Source organism: Tenrec ecaudatus, chromosome 9 (genome assembly GCF_050624435.1).
Source record: "Tenrec ecaudatus isolate mTenEca1 chromosome 9, mTenEca1.hap1, whole genome shotgun sequence".
Taxonomy (NCBI): domain Eukaryota; kingdom Metazoa; phylum Chordata; class Mammalia; order Afrosoricida; family Tenrecidae; genus Tenrec; species Tenrec ecaudatus.
In genome coordinates this window covers 151271709-151285728 of record NC_134538.1, presented here as the reverse complement: position 1 = coordinate 151285728, position 14020 = coordinate 151271709, and the positions used below count along the sequence as shown (strand labels likewise).

Sequence of the window (14020 nt, the reverse complement as noted above, 5' to 3'; positions counted from 1 at the left end):
TGGTGAGATGAATGGTGGTCTCTTAGAGTGTGGATTTAACAGAAAAATAAAAATAAAGAAAGAAGGACAAGGGTTGCATGACAAATGCTAAGCACCAGGGCGTGTTCCCAGTGCCTTGATCTTAACCAGATATCTCCCCACTGTTGAGGGGCTGGTCTCTGAGTTCTCTAGTTTGTTGGTTTAAAAACTAATCCCACTACGCACTGCTGGGGTTTCCAACTTCCAGAAGAATGGGTTATTTTGAAGATCTGGGCAGCTGTAGGTGATTCTGTCCCTCGTGCATTCATTTCATGCTTGTTCATAAATTGCTGATGCCCTGGGGGCATCGCAGTTACTAATCGGGCTGCTAATTGCAAGGTCAGTCCCCCCGGGGGAGAAAGATGAGGCTGACAGTCTCAGAAACCCACAGGGGCAGTTCTGCCCTGTCCTGCGGGGTCACTCTCAATGGCAGTGAGTTTTAGATTCTTCTAGGGGAATCCCTGGGTGATGACAGGAAATAGGTGTTGAGCTCCTTATATGGATAGCTAGGCCACTGGTTCAAACCCACCAGCTGCTCGGTAGGAAAAGATGAGACCATCTGTTCCCACAAAGGCACAGTCTAGAAGACCCAACGTGGATCACTATGAGTCAGAATCGACACCGTGACCATGGGTTTGGAGGTGCCTTGGGAGAAAGAGCTCACACTTTGCTTTCCAAGGTCACGGTCATTGAAACCCTGTGGGGGCATGCTCCCCTCTGACACACCTGGAGTGGCCAGGAGTCTGAATCCGCTCCATGGCGAATGATAGGGGCTTCTAGGTGTTTGCCTGTTGTCTATGAGAAGGAAATACTTATGTCCTACACACTTCCAGCCAGGAAGCTGGGGTCAGGTATCCACAGCTCATCAACAGAGACCCTCAGTTCTCCTAGAAGGGGGTGGGTGGCCCTAGCTGGCGTTAGACCCTGAGTCCCTACCCACCTTGCTAACCACAAGGTCACTGTGAAGTGGTCACTTACAGACCTTCCTTCCCAAGCTGCACCCAGTGTCCCCTTTATTGTCATTGCAAAGTCGCTTCCTGGCTGCTTTTTCTGCAGTGGCCTCTCTATCCTTCCACGGCTGTCCATGTGGCTCGTACCCATAGTGACCCCATGCTTCTCAGAGCACAAATGTGTATGGGAACAGATGCCTCATCGCTCTCCTGAAGGGCTGTTTGTAGGTTAGAACCACTGACTTCTGGGTTCGCGTCCCAAGGCCTAACCCCCAGCACCACGAGACCTCCATAGTCATTTTCTATGCTGTGGAAAATTATCTGACCCTTGGAATGGGTCCTGAATGTTCAGACTTTGGACAGCGCCTTCCTTACATTCTGCCAGGACCTTGGTGTCCCTGGACGCTGGCAACTGCTCTTCATGGTAGAATTAGTTTTGGGAACCCATCCAGACATCGTGCGGAAGAAAAGTCTGATATCCCCAAAGATGCCTTTCATTGAGAACCCCGTGGAATGGTTGCACTGGGCCCCAGGAGGTGTGAGGGTGGGGTTTCCACGAGGGGGAATGGACTTGTGGGTAACTGGTTGGGTTTGGCTTAACCTCTGCCAGGAACCCTTGCCTGGTGCCAGCACCTCCCAGTCCTCCCCAAAGCACCTTGGGGGATCCCTCTCCAACCAGGCTTCGCCATAGAGGTTCGCCTGGACCCACAGCATAACGGAGCTGCAGAGAGGAGGAGGAGCCAGGACTCTCTCTGTCTGGGTTTCACTTTCAAGGGTCTTAAAACCAGCAGTTGTTACCAATGTGATATTTTTAAGCCCAACTTAATTGAGAACGACAATCACAGAAGCTTCTTCTTTTACGGCCAAGATGGATCTGTGATCCCGTGTGTCCACAGAACCCTCGTTTGACCCAGGATACGCGGGGACTCCGGAGCTGTCCTCATCAGCGCCGCTACTCATGCCCCCCACCCGTGCTGTCATGTGGCGGAGGGACCCCCTTTCTCGCGTGTTCAGTCATGCCCTGAGAGCTCTGTCCATTTATCACAGTAAATTCCTGTTAGGGGTCCAGCGACGCCCCCCTACACTATGTGCTACAAAGTCTCGTCCATGTACGTCAGACTCGACTTGATAGCAGTGGGGGCGCCAGGGTAGGAGCCCTGGTGGCACACTGCTTAAGTGCTCGGCTGCCCACAGAGGGGTCTGTGGTTTGGACCCCCCAGCCACTTACTCCACAGGGGAAGGGGTGGCAGCCTGCCACCTAAAAATGAAGACTCACTCCGGAAACCCCGCGGGAGCAGTTCTACTGGGGTCAAAGATCGCTGTGAGTTGGAATCAACTGACTGGTGGTGGGTTTTGGGTCTGGGGTATCGTTCCGTTTTTTTCATGGGGCCCAGAGGAAATACCCAGAGCTCTGCTGTGAAGGAGGGGTTAGTGGCACAGTGGTTAAAGCGCTCGGCTACTACCTGAAAGGATGGCATGGGCGCCCATGGGAGATCAACGTGGGAGCCGGCTTCCGTCCAGCTTGGCTGTCCTACAGGGCCACTATGACTGGAAATCAACCCCATGGCTGGGGGATGCGGGGAGGAAGCGACATTCCCTGGGGGCTCAGAGCACAGACTCCCTGGGAGGACAGGCCTAGGGAGGCGAGAGGCAAGTGGACAGTACCAGACTGGCCCACAGCTGAGAAGGGATGAGTGTGCCCACAGGGGCAGCCGGTCTGTGACAGGGCAGGTCTTCAGGACTTAGGCCATGAAGTTGCTTATGCCGACTGAGCCCATTCTGGGAAGAGTTGGGAACCCATCTTGGGAACTTCGGATTTGAAAGTATTTCCACCTTCCGGAGACACACACTATCCCTCGTATCTTAACATTTCTGAATGCATGAATCATACTGTGTTGCCATAGTTAACCCCCAGAGTTTTCATCTTTCTTAGTAGTGTGTGACGTTATCATGTACCAAACAAGCTGAGCTGCAGGCCCAAGGCCTCGTTAGAGAAGGCTGCTACAGCCCCTGCTTCCTTTCCAGTCAGTAAATCCCCATCTGCTTCTGGATACAGGGCTGCAAGCTGATTTGAACCTGCTCAGTCATGACTTTTCGGCAAAATCGGAAGAGACTCACATGTATATGTACATAGTTTGGGTGACGTGAACAATAACTGGCATGGGAAAAAATATGGACCAAAGCTCTAGAATGGGAGACTCAGAGGGACAGGATGACTGCCAGGGTGTTGGGGAGAGAGCAATTCCAGGAGCCGTGCTTGGCGACCGGGCACCTTGCCTCTGACTTACCATCCAAGAGACTTGGTTGCTAAGCCCTTGTTTCCTCCGAGGGAAATGAGGTTTCCAGCAAGGCAGTTGAGCGGGAATTCTCCTCTGTGCTGAGTATCAATCCCATTCACCCACAGTTTACAGATACAGACCCACCTGCTTGGACTTCATCTGCCATGAGAGGGCCAGTTCAAAGTGGTCCCCCTCGCGCTTGTCATTCACTCCTGATAAAGGACAGGCGTCTTCCCCGCTGTTAGCAGCAGGTGCCCCAGCTAGGGATGAGTACAATGTGCACACCTTTCTTCAAAGAGCCACAGGTGTGAGAGAGGAAACACAAAGAAGCAGCCACCCTTCTGAGGAAGGGGGTGTACTTCATGCCCACGGCAGCTTACAGCAACACCCCAGGACCTGCTCTCTTGTCCTCACAGACCCATCATCATGCCCCCCTTGGCATGTTCTAGAACCTGGTGTCCCTGGGTTTTGCTATGGGGTCAGAGCTGATGCCAGTCCTGCACAGTGAGTAAGAATCTAGGCAGAGATAGGCGTGGAGGGAGATGCCCTTCAGTTCTCAATCCCTCCATCTTCTCACTCACCTCTCCCTCGCCCATCTCTTTTGTTTCCTCCTCACGTCTTCTTTATGTCCCTTCTTCGTGTCTGCTGTCCTCCCGCCAGCGGACATGTCCTTGGGGACAGGACATCTATGGCTTGGGCTGGGGTGGGGCGGGGCTGGGGAGGCAAAAGGAGAAGAGGCCGGTGGTGCCACCGGCGGATGCTCCCAAAGACCCGATGCTCATCTACATCCAGGCCACGCAGAAGCCCTACCACTCTTTGGTGGACCAGCACCAGTTGCCTAGCAACAGTGGCCTCTGCTCTTTCTGTGCGTGCCCCTCGGACCACATGTTTCCTTTTGTGTCCCTGCTGCCTCTTCCATTCCTTGCCTCCATTCAGACCGTGATGTTCATTTTCACAACTGTTGGCTGGAATATGAAATATCGTGAAGATGGGGGGGCGGGGGGCCCTTTGAAACATGATTTCCTGGATACCCTACCTTTTAAGCTTAGCCCCAGCACAAAGGACTCTGGGTAAAGTCCTGAATACTCCCTCAGTCTGCGAACCAGGCTTCCCAGGGGACTGGCCAGGAACCACGGTTGCGAGCTGTTGGTTGACTGCTACTCCTGGCGACCTCACACATAGCACAGGGAAACACTGCCCCGCCCTGTGCCATCTGCATCCTGGTTGGTGGGGTCCAGCTCATGGTGGGGCCCGCCGCGTCCCGTCCGTTGAGGAGAGGGCTGCACTCCGCTTGCTTTTCCGGGCCTCGACTCTCCCACACTGGATGTCTTTTTCTAGAGGTTGGCCTTTCCTTGTCACGTGTCCAAAGGAAGCAGGTTGACATCTTACCACCCTCGCTTCTCAGGAACCAGACCTGGGGGGTAAAGCCTGCATCTCAGTGACCTGTGGCGCGTCCACCCATCCGCACTAGGATCACCTCCTGGGGCAGTTGGGCAGAGCAGTCCAGGTCCATGCTAGGTCTTCTGTGATGTGTGTGGAGGTGACCGTGTCTTTGCTGAGGGCGGAGAGGCATTTCGTGATCCTATCTAACTTCTCCACCAGAATCTTTTATATAAGAGCCGCTGGGGGCTCTGTTTGATGCTCTCTAAGAGACCCCTGCTCCAATAAGCCACACGCACACTCGGGACGGGCAGTTCAGCACCTAAACCAAGTGTGGGGTCCCAATTGGGAAAGAATAGGTTCAGCCATCGTCCCCAGAGAGTGAGAGATGGTGTTGCGTCTCATCAACGTTGGCTTTCACTCCTGATTGCTTCCCTTCGCAGAACGGGACATGCTTTGCCTTCTGTTACCTGCGCCTTGCAGAGTGGCTCATGTAGGATAAGTATTTATGAGCGGGACCGTGGGAAGGGTGCCTAAGGGTCTGGCTCTGGCTCACTAAACAGGCCTTTCACTGGGGGACAGTCTGAACAAGGGGTCCACGCAGTAGATGCCTGAGAACTGACAAGGCTGGCTTTCAAAGAGCTGCGCATATGCGGTGGGGTCTGATGCGTTCGTGGGATCTTTGGGGTCTGGTGCATTACTCTTGGGGTGCGTGTGGGGAATGCCCTAGGCAGGCAATTGGGAACCACATCCAAGGCCAATCCATTTCTCCAGCCACAGAATTTCCACATCCCAAATGTAGGCGGGGAAGACAGTCTTGTTGAGCGTCTCCCACTTTTCTTCCCTTGCCTTCTGTTTGTCTGCTGTGTGAGATGGAAAGGGTGCCCTAAACTAGAGACTATGGAGATAGCTCTGCCTCATGACCCATGATACCCCACCCTGTGTCAGAATAGAAACTCCGCTCCAGAGGACTTGCAGTGGCTGGTTCCTCAGAAGCAGGTCACCAGCCTTTCTTGTGAGGCACCTTGGGGCAGACTTGAACTTCCAACGTTGCAGTTGGCAGCCCAGTGCGTCAACTGCTTGCACTGCCCGGAGACTCCTTACCCTTCCTGTGGCAGCTGGATCCTCGCCTGAGCCAGGAGGAAGCCTGTGTGGGGTCCTTCTTGTGCCCAGGTTTCTCCTTGTTCTGGAAGAAACTTGTCAACATGCAAGCATCTTCAGCTCCAATGGTCCTTTCTCCACCACTTATGTCCCCTTAAAGGGCATGGGGGGGCAGTCTATGCCACATGGTATGGATGAGGTCAATATCCCCATTGCTGGGTATGTGGGTGGCCTGTGTACCAAGGGTCACTTTAGGACCCAGGCGTCTGTTTTCTGGGGGAAGAAAAGGGAGGCATCTTGCTGAGGGAATTTGGCAGGGTGGACATCCGTCTCCACATTATTATTGGGAGCAGGTAGTAGTTACAACGTAGCCCTGAGTAACTAGTTGTAGACTACTGAGCATGCGATGCTCTCGCTCTCATAAGACCAGTAGAATAACAGTTGTCTCTACGATGCGGCCATGCGACCTGGAGAGGATCGTGGTTGGTCTGATGTAAAGCTCCAAGAAGCCCCCATCCTGGCAGCATCTGTAAGATGACCTTTCCAGGACGTGGGGCACCACCTTGGTTCCGGTGTCACATCCCCTCTCAGCCTTGTGGTTGGCTGACTTGGACACCATCTGCAGGGCTGCTTGTGTTGTCGAGCCAGTCCCTCCCTACAAACAAGAATGACCTCTGCCTCGCATGGAGGGTGCCAGGACATTTGGAGCCCTGGAGTTTGGAGTGGCCTCTCGGAGCAGGAGTTAGTGTGTGTCCACACTTCCTGTGGTCCTGGAATGCAGGGCACACACCTCGTCTTCCAATTCCTGGCCCTGGGTGCTCATAACGTGCACACAACACTCTGCACACACACAGCCTCGCCTGCCCTGCCTCCGTTCAGAAACTGGACGTGTTTAGAGCAGCCCGCTGCCTTCTGCAGCTGGCCTAGTGTGGTTTGTGGAAGACGAGAATCCTATTGGACTTCCAAGGGACCCTCACCTCCCGAGAGGAGTGGGCAGCTCTTTCCCCAGGACCAGGAGCTGCCTCCTCTTCCCGGGAGAAACGGGTTGACCCTGCTCTAGAAAGGGCTAGGGGGCTGTGTTAGTCTGGGTAGACTAGAGAAACAAATTCATAGACGCTCATGTGTATAAGAAAGAGCTTTATATACAAGAGCAATCGAATATTGAGAAAACATCCCAGCCCAGCCCAGATCAAGCCCATAAGTCAGACATTAACACATTTGTCCAATACCATCTATAAATTCCTCTTCAGACTCACAAAATACATGTAATGACGCTGAATGCAGGAAGATCACAGGTCAGTGGGTGGAAATCTTGTGGATCCAGTGGCAGGGGAAGCATCTCAGCACTGGCAGGAATCTCCACGTGGCTCCTCCAGCCCCAGGGCTCTAGCATAGCTCCATGTGTCTTGTCATTAGGAATATGAAGCGGAGCATCTGTGTGTGTCTGGCCACCAGTGAGCTATTTATCCATGGTTATCAATGGGCGACTGATTGACAGGCTAGACTCCACCTCTTCACAAGTTGACAGAAGATTACGTAACTGCCACAGAGGCTGACAGTCAGGAGGGCTTCGTTGGTCTGCAGCTGGGCAGAGGCAGACATTGCCCCCCCACCACCACACACACACACACCATCAGCTGTGAGTGGCTGTCTGGGCTTGTGGGCTGTCTGGTCGACTCTGGCTCCTGGGGAGCCCGTGAGAATGATGCTGTGATAATGGCTGCTTTCTCAGAAGCAGGTCGCCAGGCCTTTCTTCCTAGAACTCAAGCCACCAGATTTGCTAATAGCAGCCTAACACGTTTACTGCTCCGGCTACTCGGGGCTTGCCTTCTCCCACAGGGCGGGGGTCGCCCTGCACGTGAGTGGGATGGAAACACGTGCTGGGGAGACTCCGTCCGGCTTCCTTTTCCAAACAGTGTGAGCTGTGTCCCTATGCTGATACAGCTCGGCTGGTGGAAACCCAGGGCGGCCACCTTGGGTGACCTCTCTTAGCAATCGGTCAGGGAGAGAATGTCCCAGTTCTTAGACTCTGTCCCTCGGGAATGGTCTTCACTGTGTACAACTGGGGTGCAGTCGATGGCCGAACCACATGAGATGGCTCCTGGTGAGACCGACGGGGAAAGGGACTCAGCGGAGCTCGCTGAAAGACCTTGTTGTTGTTCAGTGCACAACAGAACAAAACACTGCCCGTCCTGCACCATCCTCATCATTGTTCCTATGCCGGAGCCCAGTGACGCAGCCAAGGTGTCAATCCCTGTGTTGAGGCCCTTCCTCTTTTTAGCTGCTCCTCTACTTTACCAAGCATGATGTCCTTCTCCAGGGTCTGGTGTCTGCTGACAACCTGTCCGACGTATGTAAGATGAAGTCTCACCATGCTTGCCTCTAAGGAGCACTCTGGCCTTACTGCTCCGTGTGTGCATACAAGTGTGTGCATCGCAGGGAAGCGGTGTAGCTCTGCCTGTACAGCGGAGGAGTCATGTGTGCAACGGCGTGTGCTTGCACAGCCAGGGGATGTGTGTGGACACGGGGAGTGTGCATGGATCTTTACATGCCCCCTGTGAATCGCTGTTTGCATCTGACCCAGGTGTATGCACAGGTCCCCTCACCCATGGACCACACGGCCATCCTAGCTCTTCGGGTCTCCCAGCCTCAGTGGCAGAGATGATTCCATGCCAGCCATGCAGTGAAGGGAAGCCAATTTGGACAGAATATTCCCTTACCCTGTAGACACATAGCCACCGCTTTCATGCTGCATGTTACACGGCAGTAAGATATAGTTGATTTTATGGTTGGTTATTGCAGCTACAGAGTGGGTGGGGAGAGGGGCCCTGCTTGGCTCCAAGTGGCAGGTGTCCTGGGTGTGAAGAGAGGGTGCTGGTGCTGGTCGGGACCTGCGGTCACAGAAGCTCAGGGCCTGTCAGACCGGCTTTACACTTGGGTAGAGAGAGGGGCTCGTGGGTTGGCCGGTGTAGGTTGGGGGGCTGCCATTGTGAAATGTGTATTTGGGAAACTAGGGGAAGCAGTCACCCCCACGGTGAGCTGAAGGCAACACAGGTTTGTTGGAGAGACATAGGCTGTCTGGGTCCCAGGTTCAAGTCCAGTTTGTTATCTACGAGGTCTCTCCTCTGTGGAGTAGGGTCCACATGGTCCCCAGGATGCCAACAGCGCATCTTCCAGGAGGTGCTTGGTGCTTCCTTCCAGCCTGGAAAACCTTTTTGTGCTAGAATTTCCTAGAAGTCGGAGGAGGCCAGAGAAGGTGGGGTTTGGAGATTGGCTGAGCAGAAAATGAGCAGGGATTGTGGATCCCAGCCACACATGTCGCCTCCCAGTCGGATGTCAGCGCCATGTGACAGCAGAATGGCTCCGTTGGGTTATCCTGAGTGTCATTCTGTGGGAGGAGATCACCAGGCCATGCCTTCTGGCAACACGCAGTGGGTTTGAACCGCCGACCTTTCGGTTAGCAGCCCAGCAGCTCACCTACAGCGCCACCTGTGCGGTGTAAGTCAAACAAGGAAGCTGCCGCGGCATCAGCACCCACTTGTGGTAGCCCCTGGTGTTGGTTGGGGTAGCACTGCGTGCACTCCGTGGAGTGTCTGATGGCTGGATATAGTCTTTGCCAATCAGATGGCCAGCCCTTTCTTCTGAGGTGCCCCAGTCTTTTGGTTAGCAGTGCAGCATCCTGGACTGTGCTCTCTGCATTGCCCCTGCCCCCCATCAGGACACATGTGATGTGGGCACTTGGCAAGGACAGTTGTGGAAGACTTAGGCACACAGAAATGCTCCCAGGACGAGAGGGATGCAGAGGCCCTGGTGCCCGGATGTGAGGTAAGGCGAGGCCAGGCTGGCATCGGGAGGACCCCAGTCTGTCACAGGGCTGAAAGCGAAGCAATCGCATCCTTATTTATCCCACTGTTGGAGCTAATCATCTCCGAGAGCCAGGCGCGGAGCTGGAGTGGGGTGGGCTGGGAAGTGAAGGCGCTGGGAGCAGACGCTCCTCCCACAAGAACCTGGCGCTCCTTGTTGCCTTCTCAGCTGGGGCCTTGGATCCTGCCACCGACGGTAGGGCAAGCAGATGACAGAGAATATGTCAGCTCCACTCTCCTTCCTCCGAGCTCTGGCAGCGCCTCCCTGAACCAGGAGTCTGTTTCTCTCCTACTGGGGTTCCCTCCTTCTCTCAGACAGTCTCCAGGCAACTCCCAACCACCTCACCAAGTGGCATGTGCTGGCGGGGACACACACAGGCGGACCCCTGATTCCTCCTCCCAGAATGGGAGGAGGCGACTAAACACACAGTCTTGCTGAGAGCTGCCTCCATGCTGGCCCTTTCATCAGTTGTGGCTCAGAGGATGTTCTATTGGCTGGTTTTCAAAAGGGGATCACCAGGCCTTTCTTCCTACCATTCCGCGAGTCTGGAGGCTCCTCGGAAAGGGATTCCTCGCCATAGCAACGTGCCAGCCTCCGCTGAGAGATTAGCGGTGGCTGGGTAAGAGGGGCACCATGCGGGCATCCAACTGGGTCTCCTGCATGGAAGACGACATTCTACCTCCCGGGGATGTGCTGTGCAGATCCACGGAATCAGGGGACCAGACAGCTTTTGTTGTGCACCCATGCTGTCTCTCGGGGAGCTTGTTGCCGGGTCTCCTGCCCTGTCCCCGCTTAGAAGGGCCCCGGAGCACCGCCATACCATGCAGCCACAGGGCTTGACGGAGAGGAGCATCCCCACAGAGATGGCTTTGTTCCCAGAGCCGCCACTCCTCATCCTGCGGGTGATGTCGGAACTCATCAATTTCATATTAGGGTGACCTTGGGCTTCGACGCTTTAAAACATAATAAGTTTCTATTTTGGCCCAGAAGGCCCCAGAATGGACACATTTGGAAACCGCCGAGAGCCAGGCTGACTCATGGAAGGAGAATGAACACGTGTGACTCCGGGCGGTGGGGAGGGGTAGGAGGGTCGTGGAAGTAAACAGGGCCTGGTGAGCGTGGCCTCTGAGTCACCCCACCCCCGCTTAGAGAACAGGGAACACTTCATGTAGGGACCTCCCCCCAGACGCAACACGTGCACAGCATGCGCCATCCCCATTGGCCGGAGGAAAGATGGCCTCGCAGGGCACCCTGCGTGCGCAGAACTGCCCAGCTCTGGGACAAGGCGTCACCAGGAACTCAACGGGAGTTGGGAGATAGATAGATAGATAGATAGATAGATAGATAGATAGATAGATAGATAGATAGATAGATAGATAGATAGATAGATAGAGACTAGGTATGTATGCGTGTGTATATACATATGCATACACTTATTTACTTATTTATTTTATTTATTTATTCAGAGAGAGAGACTGTATATATGTGTGTGCATATACACATGCATACACACATTTATTTATTTATTCAGAGAGAGAGAGAGAGAGGGCACCTTGGTGGTGCCGTGGTTATGCAATGGACTGCCATCAGCTCTGGCCTTTCTATTCAGGTAAACAGCTACAATCTCAGACCCCTACAGGGAGCCTCTCTGAGTCAGCACTGATTTGATGGCTGTGATTTGCACACACACACACACACACACACACACACACGAGCCCTGGGGGCGTCGTGGTTACCATTAGACAAGGTCAGCAGCTCAGAACCATCAGCAACTCCGTGGAGAAAGAAGAGGATTTCTCCTCCTGTTAAGAGTTTCACCATCTCAAAAATAAAATAAAAATAGTTACACCATCTCAGAAACTAACAGGGGCTGGGGCAGTCCAGGGTCGCCATGAGTCAGAATTGACTCAGTCGGAGTGAGTTTGGCTTTATTTATATGTACACACACATATATTTATCTATTAGACAAGGACATATGTAGTGTATAAGGGCAGAGACTTTTCACAAGGTTAGAAAGAAAATTCATTGACATCAATAAGACTAGCTGGAGGTGATGAGTTTTCCCTAATTTGGAAGCCAGGGAGATTTTCCCCAGTGTCTTGAATGAGTCATTTCAAGTGCCCACCTCTCAGGGTGGATGTGAACAGAGAGATAACTGGTCGACGGAACAGCAGACAACACCAGGGCATGTTTGCCCGAGTTGTTCGTAACCCTGCGTGTTGTCTGGGCTGAGACGTGGAGCCTGTTGACCAGCTCCCAACCATGTTCCTGTCCTGTGTGGATGGCCAGACCACTGGGCCCCTTTCTGTGAGCTGTCTGAGGGTGGGCTTGAAGACAGGCCTTCAAGGACATTTCTGTGCTCATGGGTGGGAGAAGGACACGAGCCTCCCCCTGGCCCCCACCCCAGTGCTCTTTGTTGTTTAAACTACAATGTCCACTCTTCACAGTGGCCTGGACAAGAGTTTGTTGTCCCATGTGACTACCTCCTACGCCTACACCTTGCCTTGGAATGGCGCAGGGGGATTACTTAAGATACCTGCAATCAGGCCCCAAACCTTGAGGTCACTGTCTGAGGAAGGTGAACCCCCAGAAAGCAAAGGGAACAGAGTCACGGCTGAGCTGACCGATTCACAGCGACCTTTGTCACGACGGATGAAGGGTGACCCAGTCCAGTGCCATCCTCTTTGGGGCTGTGGCCGCTGTGTCATCCACCTCAAGGGTGGAGGGCGGCGTCCCTTGCTCTCTCTGACCCTCAGCTTTCCTAGACCCGATGTCTTCCTCTCCAGACGGATCTTTCCTGGTGAGGTGGCCCAGGTCAGTGAGCCCAAGTCCCAACCTCCAAGCCCCTAAGGAACGTTCTGGCTGTATTTCTTGGGAGACTGACAGGAGTTCGTTCCATGGCAGCCCGTGGTCTATTCGATATTCTCTGCCAGCCCCACAAAGGGCCCACCGTCGTGTCAGTACCATTCCTGCCTCTTTGTTCCCGAGCCAAAAACGCCTACTCTCCACTGCCCGCCACTTAGACAGCTTACACGGGAGCATAGGAACGCCGTGAAAGAGGGAGGCAGCGGGGTAAAAAAGAAAGTTACAGGCATTATGAAGTCATCACAATTATGAAATGCATTTAATTAGTGAAGCAAGGCTATGTTCCAAACACCTTATAATTGGGTCTTGCCAGGCCCCGAAGAGCAGGCCTGCATTCTCCATGAAGGAGAGAGAGAAAGGGGGGGGGGGGGAAGAGAGAGAGAGAGAGAGAGAGAGAAGGGCTTACGCGCAAGGAGCCAGTCACCTGCAGGCCCAAGACAGGGCCTCCTCACCTCGTTCCTGTCCGTCTTTCTGGGCCAACTCGCCCCCTAGCTGCAACACAGGGTCTCCACAGGGCTCTGAGCAGTGGTCAGTGAGTGGACGTGCCTGTCCATCTCAGGTAGGAGGGGTTTCTCCCTGAGGGCTTTTGCCCAGGGTCTGCAAACCTCATTCCCCATCACTTCTACCCTGTACGTTCACCTGCATCTTGCTTCCACGCTGGACGCTACACCTGTGGCACTTTAAATACCTACAGGGTTACGCAAGGGGGACAGGTTTCAACCGAACTTCAGGATGAAAGCTGATGAGGAAGAAAGGCCTGGTGGTGGACTTCCAAATATTAGCCAGTGAGACGCCTCTGGCTCGCTGAAGGGGGCCTGAGAGGTCGGCTCCCTTACTTGGGACGTGTGCTCAAGGGGCAGTAGTGGGAGGAGATGGAAGGATGTCCTGCTCAGCGAGGCGAGGGGGAGGATCAGCTGAGGGTCATGGAGAAGATGGAGTGACACCATGGCCAGGCCCCTGAGCATGCAGCTGGTACAGCACTGGGCAGTGTACCATCCGGTTAGACACGGGGTCGCCATACCTCAGAGCCAACTCAATGACAGCAGGAACCTATTAAACAAGACTGGGGAGCAGGGGTCAGGAAGGGTCAGTGCCTCACTGGTGGGTTGACCTGTACGGTGGGGCTTCTGAGCATTGGTGGGAAAATCTCCTTTCTTTTCATTTCCTGCAAATTTCCCACAAGCTTTTGGAAGCCCAAAACTCCCTCCACTCCCCCACTGATCCCTGAAGTCCCCTTTTCCTACAAGAAAGGGGAGAGGACAGGCTCGGGGCACCCCAGTCCTGGGTTGGCTTCCTCGGCCAGCCACACAAAGCTCCACCAATAATGCCCGCTGCAGGAAGAGGAGACTTGTCCAGGGCTGGAGGCTGGGCCTGCCTCAGAGGGTCACTGGGGCTGGTTCTTCTGAGGCTCTGAGCCACCTCCCATCTCACCCAGCCTGTGGTGCCAGTGGCCCTCCTTGGCGTCCTTAGGCTTATAGCTGCCCCACTGCCTCCCTGTTCACCTACTCTGCCTCCTTAGGACTCAGATGGGTGCAGGACCCACCTGCCCCCAGGGCCACCTCC

The 14020-nt window shown here is 54.2% G+C and overlaps 1 protein-coding gene across 1 annotated transcript in view; it reads left to right on the top strand.

The window, feature by feature from the left end:
• PLXNA4 (plexin A4) overlaps positions 1 to 14020 on the top strand; it is a 457211-nt gene that overhangs the window by 228428 nt on the left and 214763 nt on the right. The gene's annotated exons all lie outside the window — the stretch shown is intronic.